The sequence below is a fragment of the Amphiprion ocellaris genome, chromosome 8 (genome assembly GCF_022539595.1).
Source record: "Amphiprion ocellaris isolate individual 3 ecotype Okinawa chromosome 8, ASM2253959v1, whole genome shotgun sequence".
Classification (NCBI taxonomy): Eukaryota; Metazoa; Chordata; class Actinopteri; family Pomacentridae; genus Amphiprion; species Amphiprion ocellaris.
The window spans coordinates 7,369,349-7,377,878 of record NC_072773.1 but is presented as its reverse complement, the minus strand read 5'-3'; positions in this window follow the sequence as shown (position 1 = coordinate 7,377,878).

Sequence of the window (8,530 nt, the reverse complement as noted above, 5' to 3'; positions counted from 1 at the left end):
CTCTGCATTAGCCAGTGACACATCCTTCAGCTTCCTGAGATGCAGGAGTCAAAGAATCAAGTTGTTTCTGGAGCAAAAACTGCCAAAACCTTCCATATTAAAAACCACAATTTCAGGCTCAACGTGTCAGATTTTAAGATGCCTGGATTAAAACCTCAGCACAGTTTGTCCATTTCACACTGGAGACAGAAGCAGTTCTATATCTCTCACTGAATCACACTTTACATTGATGCTCCAGCTGGAAAAACCTGTTGTGTTTTATCTGCTGTGAGACAGTTAAGGGGAAGAAAAACAGAGCCAGAGAGGAGGGGGGCACCAGTCTGACAAGGAAGAGCTGCTAGAGCGATAAAAGCAAGGAGGGAGCTGAAGAAAAGGCTTTAAGGAAGAGATTCACATCGAAGGACTCTTCCTGAGCAGCTAAAATAAACCTTTAATTTGAGCCTTTAATCTGGTCAACAGCTTCAAATATGCCTGAAAAATAACAGATGAATTGAAAAATGTGAGCAACAGAAAGCTCCAGTTTGCTTTCACTTTTTCTCTTCTACTTAAAGCCTTTGATAGAAAACCTGAAGGTTTTTATGAGCTGGAACTCCCTCCATGAAAAGCAGTAAAACAGGAGCTTATATAAAAGAATGTGAGGACAAAGTTGAACTGATTAAAAGACAAGCGAGAGAGAAAGAAATATGAAACAAATCAGACGCTCAGGCACAACAGAGTGAAAGAAAAGTGAAAGCACACAAAGCGTCCAGTAGAATTCAGTGAAGATGGAGTTAAATAAACGTTGTGTTAAAGTTCTCACCGGCGACTCTGAGCTTCGTCCTTCGGAGCCTCCGTCTGCTGACAACAGTTCAGAGCGTCCAAACTTCCTCTTTAAATACTCCCGAGATTCATTTCACTTTCACTTCTCCCTCCCTCTGCATTTCAGTCTCACTCATTTCCATTTAGGTGAACTCAAATGCTAGTTTTTGCAAAGCAGTCTTGAAATTTCACAGCTTCATTCGCCTTTTTTCATTTAAAGAACCTTCATTTTGTGAATTTAGTGAAGTAAATTGGGTTTAAATATAATGAAATATTCAGTTTTGACATATTAAGGGCAAAGAAGTGACGCAAAAAAATGAATAAGACTAAAAAAAAATTTTTTTTGACAGTTTGTACAGCATGTGCGCCTTATTCAGTCATTTATTGTACATCCACAATAATGTCAAGATTTTACTTTTTATACATGTTTAAAGGGGTTAGTTCACCCAAACTACAAAAAGAAAACACTATTTTGTTACTTAAATGCAGCATAAACATGAAAGAAAATTCAAAAGAAGCCTCAAATTAAAGTTTTCACTGCAAATACTTGTAAAAATAGTCTTTAAACTTTTATATCAATTCCTAAGGAAATTCTTGTGCCAGATATTGCTCAGAAAAAACAAAATGACTCAACAAAAGAAATGCAGTGACTAAAAAGCAGATAAACAATAATGGATAAGTACAATACAACAGTGAAATACAATAAATAAACTATAATAAGGCTAGAATAGAGCAATAAAAAGTAATGCTGGGAATGATACTGATGTAATAATAATAATTAATAATAATTATTCTGACCAACAAAGAATTTTTTTTTTTTTTTTTTTTTTTTAAAGAAAGACATGATGGTAACATTTAATTGAACTCATGACTGGAAAAATTATACAGTGTAGGGCTTAATGATTTAAAATATTAAATTTAAGAAGCTGAAATCTGAGAATCTTTTTTAGAATTTTTTATTCATTTGACAGCTAACTGTTTTTAAGGAAACCGCGGCTGTATGTGCACCTTATTCACATCTTTTTACTGTCATTTATTGTACATCCACACTAGGTAATGTCAAGATTTTACTTTTTATACATGTTTTAAAGGGTTAGTTCACTCAGAATACAAAAAGAAAACACTATTTTGTTATTTAAATGCAGTATAAACTTGAAAAAGATTCAAAAGAAGCCTCAAATTAAAGAGTTTTCACTGCAAATACTTATGAAAATGGTTGGATTTTTTTTTTTTTTTTTAGAGAAAACTGTTAGAATATTAATCCTGAAGGAAATTCTTGTGCCAGATATTGCTCAGAAAAAACAAAATGACTCAACAGAAGAAAAAAAATTATGGATAAGTGCAATACAATAGTGAAATGCAATAAATAAACTATAATAAGGCTAGAATGGAACAGTAAAAAGTAATGCTGGTGTAATAATAATAATTATTCTGACGTACAATACAAAGATTTGTTTTCCAGAAAGAAATGAGGGTATTATTTTCATTTAACTCATGACCATAAACTTATACAGTGTAGGGCTGAATAATTTTCTCTATCGGTGATTTTTCGGACAAATATTGCAATTTAATTTGACTTATAATGTTTTAAAGTGAAGATTCAGTTTAATATCTACCGTGTAATAGATTTAAAACACATGATGCAGCTTTTCCACATCAGATATTATCAAAAGCTTCACTGTCACACAGTGAAGACGACATGGAATTGTAAAACTAGTTGCGTTTCTTCAAATGTTTTTATTTAAAATCAATTAAATGTTCAGCCCAAGTGTGTTGTGTAAATAATACAGTTGTAGATGTTAAGGTGAGCAAACTGAAAGCCTGAAAAACATACAACTAACTCTGTTTAAACAGCCAGAAGCAGCACAATGTGTAGAGAGTAATTTTTCCTTTTCTTTTGTAATTTAAGGGATTGAGGGGTAACAGTTTTATTTGCTGTGACTGAAGCTCCTCGTTGTTTTCCTGTGATCCACACACATCCTGGATTTCAAGCTTTGTGAGGATCTCAGCACAAAACCCAGAGACTAAAGGTGAATTTTAGTGGATTTCTACAGTCTTTTTTGTATATTTGCTTATGTGTATTTGTAACTAGCTCATATTTTAAATCAATATTTGGTCTACTGCTCTTTATTTATTTCCCTGTTTTTTATGCATTCTTTTGACTGTCTCATTTTGAAAATACATTTTTCAATGCATTATTTTGAAAATATGAAGCACTTTTCTTGCAAAATCAGCTTTTAGACAAGAACAAAATGTAGACATACACTGTAATAAGTAGCAATAGTTTTTCTGGTACTATTAGCAGGTTTAGTGATATTCATTTTACTAATGCTGACTTAATAGTGGTGTAGTTTAATATTAGGTGTGATATCAGTAAAGGTAAGCAATAAAATGTCCCAAATTTTGAATAAAAAATATATTTTTTTAAAACCTCAAGGTTACATATGTGCATTGTTTCAACTGTTAAAATACATTTCATGCCTTTAAAATATATGTACACTACCGTTCAAAAGTTTGGGGTCACTTAGAAAAGTCAGTATTTTTGTCAATGTGGTAAATAACTATTCTAGCTGGAAACAGCTGATTTTTAATGGAATATCTTTTGATTGGTAGTGTATGTGATGTCTAAAAATCCTAAAGCCTTTACACCAAATTTAGTCATTTTTAATTTAACTGAAATTTGACAACATTAAATCAAGTATACGTTCTAGTTTTTTACTGGTACTGGTCAGTAAACAGAGATATAGTGTTAGTAGCAGTAGCATCTGCAGCGGATGTAGTAAAGATCAGAAAAGAAAAGCCTTTTTTAATGCCTCAGTGGGGAAATTTTAGTGTTACAGCACAAAAAATAGAGCAAATTTAGGAAATGTAGTATAAAATATAAATAAACCAAAATATACATACTAGTACTAGTTATAGGAATAACAGTATTGTACATCAGTGGTAATCAGATTCTTCCATGAATAGAAATACTAAAAATTTTAATATTGCACAGATTGTACATAAGTAGAAAATGTTCTGCTATACACTACAGTTGAAATAAATGAGTTAAAATGAATTAAAGTTGCTCTATATTAGTTCAAGGTGTTCCATATTAATGAAAGTTGCTCTACAACAGTTAAGTTGCTCTTAATGAGTTAAAGTTGCTCCATATTTGCTAAAGTTGCCCTATTTTAGCTGAAGTTGATATTATTAAAGTTGCTCTATATTAAAAATTGCTCTATATTTTAAATTGCTCTATATTAGTTGTTCCATGTTAGCTAAAGTTGCTCTAAATGAATTAAAGTTGCACTATGTTTGTTGAAGTTGTTCTAAATTAGTTCAAGTTGCTCCATGTTAGCTACAGTTGCCCCATTTTAGTGAAGGTTGGGTGCTACTATACTGTTTCTCTGTTTACTGACCAGTACTAGTAAAAAACTAGAATGTATACTTGATTTAATGTTGTCAAAAGATAAGTTAAATTAAAAATGACTAAATTTGGTGTAGAGCTTCTAGGATTTTTAGACATCACATCCACTACCGTACAAAAGTTTGAGGTCATCCAGACAATTTCATGTTTTCCATGAAAACTCACACTTTTATCCATGTGCTAACATAACTGCACAAGGGTTTTCTAATCATCAATGAGCCTTTCAACACCATTAGCTAACACAATGTAGCATTAGAACACAGGAGTGATGGTTGCTGGAAATGTTCCTCTGTACCCCTATGGAGATATTCCATTAAAAATCAGCCTTTTCCAGCTAGAATAGTCATTTACCACATTAACAATGTCTACACTGGATTTATCATTCATTTAATGTTATCTTCATTGAAAAAAAAAAAAGCTTTTCTTTCAAAAATACGGACATTTCTAAGTGACCCCAAACTATTGAATGATAGTGTATGCAGAAACATAGATATTGCACTGTGTTTTTTCTTAAAGTACAGAATATTCATCGCACTGTATTCCATCTTTGTTTTTTTTTTCTTCTCATGTAAAACCTTCATGTTTCCGTTGTGCTAATTGCCGCCTGTAACTCCCTCCTCATGTTAATTAGAACCGTCTGACATGATGGATGAGGAGACAGGTGAGACCAGCCGACCGTGACCAGACGACTCTGTCAGCCTCGTCTGTGTTTCATTCTGGAAAGTCCGGAGGATTCAGAGGACGACCTGATCCTCCCCAGAGACCTGCAGCAGCAATCAGGAAGGTGAGGAAACCTGGTCTTCACTCCCACGCTGCACTTTTCTGAAGTAATTAACAGATTAGTAGCAGTGCAGCAGGTTTAGACTGAAGAATAAGGAGGAAATAATACAGTTACACACTTTAAAATAAGAAATCTGATAGTCTAAACGCATACAACTAACTGTAAGTGGCTAAAAGCTACTATATGCAAGAGAATTTTTTTTAAAGACTAAAGGTGTATTTTAATCTATTCTTGCAATCTATTTCTATATATTTTTTAATATATTTGTTTTTACACTCCCACAGCTGATTATACTTCAGTAATTAATGATTTAGCAGCAGTGAAGCAGATTTAGATTGAAGCCTAGAGAGCAAATATTACAGCTATACACTTTATAATAAGAAATCTGAACAGTCTAAACACATATAACTAACTGTAGTGGCCAAAATCTACAATATGTAAGAGTAATTTTTATTGTTTAATACAGTTTTTCTCAATTGATAAGACACTGTTCCTGAAAAATAGCACACATTTCCCAACACACTGCACACAATTTTTTTTTATTTGAACACAATTCACAAAGCACTGCACAAAGTGCACGTTATTGTCAAAATCTGAACTTTGTTTTCAAAATTAAGATACACAAAGCAAAACTAGGACACTGCACTGCTAAATACAACACACTCCTCTCTCACTGTGTTTTCACACGAAGTATAAAAAAATGGTAAGTCCTCAAAAATGACAACTTCAACACAAATGCATCCTATAAATGAATTAGAGGGGGTCATTGCAGTGTTTTTAAGTCTGAAATGAAAAAACATGGAATCTTCATAAAAGTTGAATTTGTTACATTACATTTCATGTGTACCTAATAAAATGGTTGAACGGTGTAGAAATCACACAAGGAAAAACCTAAATAAGAAACAGAACTACTGGATGTAAAATTACAGTCATTGAAAAGTATGAAAATGTGCTATTTTTAAAAAGAATATTGATAAAGGAGTAATAGAAAAACGGTTTATAGATCTGAAGTGAACATCAACACCTTCTGGTATCTATTTTAATTACAATCCTTGAGTCAACAATAATTAAAAAGTGTTTTTTTTCAGCTCCTTAATCTTAATTTTTGATGTCAGACTATAGAATTTCAGCAAAAATGTGATATTTTTTAAAGACTTTTTTTTCAGTTGCTCTTCACTGGAGGTTTCTCTGTCGTTCTCTTTAAAAATACCTAAAAGTTGTTCTGCTGGATTCAAATCAGGCAACACACTTGGATAGTTTTTTTTTTTTTTTTACTGTTTACTTCGTTATCATGCTGAAATACTCCATTTCTGCCAAGTTTCTGCAGACTGGAAGTTATTTTCCCAGCCAGTATTCTGGTAAAACAGACATTCATGGTTTTTGCACTCATGCATCATCACATTACCATCTACGTTCTTCACTGCCAGGGCTATGCATTCACTGTGGTGACCAGGAGGTCTGGCTCAGGCACTTCATTTCTGCTTTGGGCTCAGTATTTTATAGCCTTTTTATAGTCTTTCTAAATTATTAGTTTATGATTGTTCATAGAACATACTGCTCAACTTAGAAAGAATACAGTATTAACTGTGGCTCATTCCAGAAGTGGAGGACATTTTACATCCCAGCCATCAAATTTCAAATAATCCACGTACAAAATACTAGAACATGCAGTTGTGTAAATTTACTTGCCCTGAGACCAAATTTTTAAAAACTAAGTGAAAAGAATGTTTGAAAATATTTTTAAAAATACCAAATTAGACTGGAGTTCCCCCTAAAATGCCATTTTCTCTTGTTTCACGCCCCTGAAGACCAAATCTGAAATAAAACAGTTAAAATGACATTTAAATCTCCTTTTTTTGTCATTTTTTTTTTAAATGAATGTCTCTTGTAATTGTGGGAACATTTTTTTAAATCAACATATTTTAAATAATAATTATTGTACATGTAATGTGTGTCCCACATTAGCATAACCTTTTTAGCTGGTAGAAGAAGAAACCATTGAATCATATGAAGCGGTGGAATTAACATCATCAAACAGTTTTCCTAAAGAATGTGTAGAGCAAAGCTATGTCCTCGCTTCTATTTTTCATATTTTCATAACACTGTCAGCCTTAATTGAATGTCTCACTCTACCTCATATTATCAGGATCAGATTAATTCTTTTTACTATTTTCCATCAGTAAGTTTGTCCTCTTGGTCATAAGCCAATCAAGCCTTTGATAGTTTATTAAGATAAACTTTATTGATCCCACAGTGGGGAAAGTTCACTGTTATTACCTATTATTGATGAATACGTAGCAGAAAATTGTAAAAGAGAAGGTTTATTTTACAAAAATTTTGAAGCCCAAATGTCGTCCAAGTCTGCAATGACCCACATGCAGTTTTAGTCTGTTTGATATTTAAATGAAACTGCACAGGGGTAAATAAGGTGGCGTTAACTTGCAGTTATCTTTCAACCATCGAAATTTTTCAATTTGGTTCCTAAAAATTAGCAGTAATTCAAAGTTACATCTTCATTTTCTAGGTTTGTGTTAAACTTAAGCTGCTATTTTTACGCGTACGTAGTTTGATCAACTTGGAACAATTTATGTATTTCCATTTAGTAACTCCTCTGGACTTTCCAGTTCATGTTGAAGGATTTTCTCGACAAAAGGTAGCAGGATCTTGCACAGTCGTAAAACTAAACTCCAAATACTTGTTTGAGTTTTTTTAAGTTTAGAGATAAATTTCATTGTTTTTGTGGCTCAAGTCCTCATTAAGAACAGTTTTTTTGACCAGATGTGGTTGAAATTTGTACCGAACATCCACAAAAAAAGAGGATAATTTAAAACGAGTCGGTGCTTAATGTTTTACAGTCATAAAACTCAGAAAAACAAATCATTTTCTACCCAAATAAAGAATTCTCTGTTGATATATTCATTAGTTTTCATGTTTTTGAGACAACTTTTTTTTTCTCTGTCGTATTAATATAATTGTCATATCTCAGTTATTTGGCTTAAAACATCAGCAGCCACAGATATTGTTAAATCTGCTTTGAAGCTGGAAAAAAAACCCACAATTTAAGTTATTTTGACTGTGTATTTTCCACAGAAGTATTATTTTAAATACTTATTGGAAAGTGTTGGTCTTCATTTCAGATGTATCTAAAATTCTGAGTTGTTCTATTACTCCTTTGTCAGTATACTTTTAACTGGCTGTAATTTTACACTCAGTAGTTGTGTTTCTTATTTAGGTTTTAAAGGGTTTTTCCTTGTGTGATTTCTACAGTCTGGCCATTTTAAGAGGTACACTTGTGAAATCTAATGCAACAATTTTGCCACTAACTTAACTTTTATGAAGATTCCATGTGTTTTTGTTAAATTTCATGGTGAAAAATGTAAAAAAAAAAAATGTAAATGCTCATTTACAGAAAATTATCTAATGTCTTTCACGTATTATGTAGGAAACACTGTCTTATATATTGTCTTAAAACATTTCTGCTGAAGTTTTTTATAGTCGGACATCAAAAATTAAGATTAAGGAGCTGAAAAACAACTTTTTAG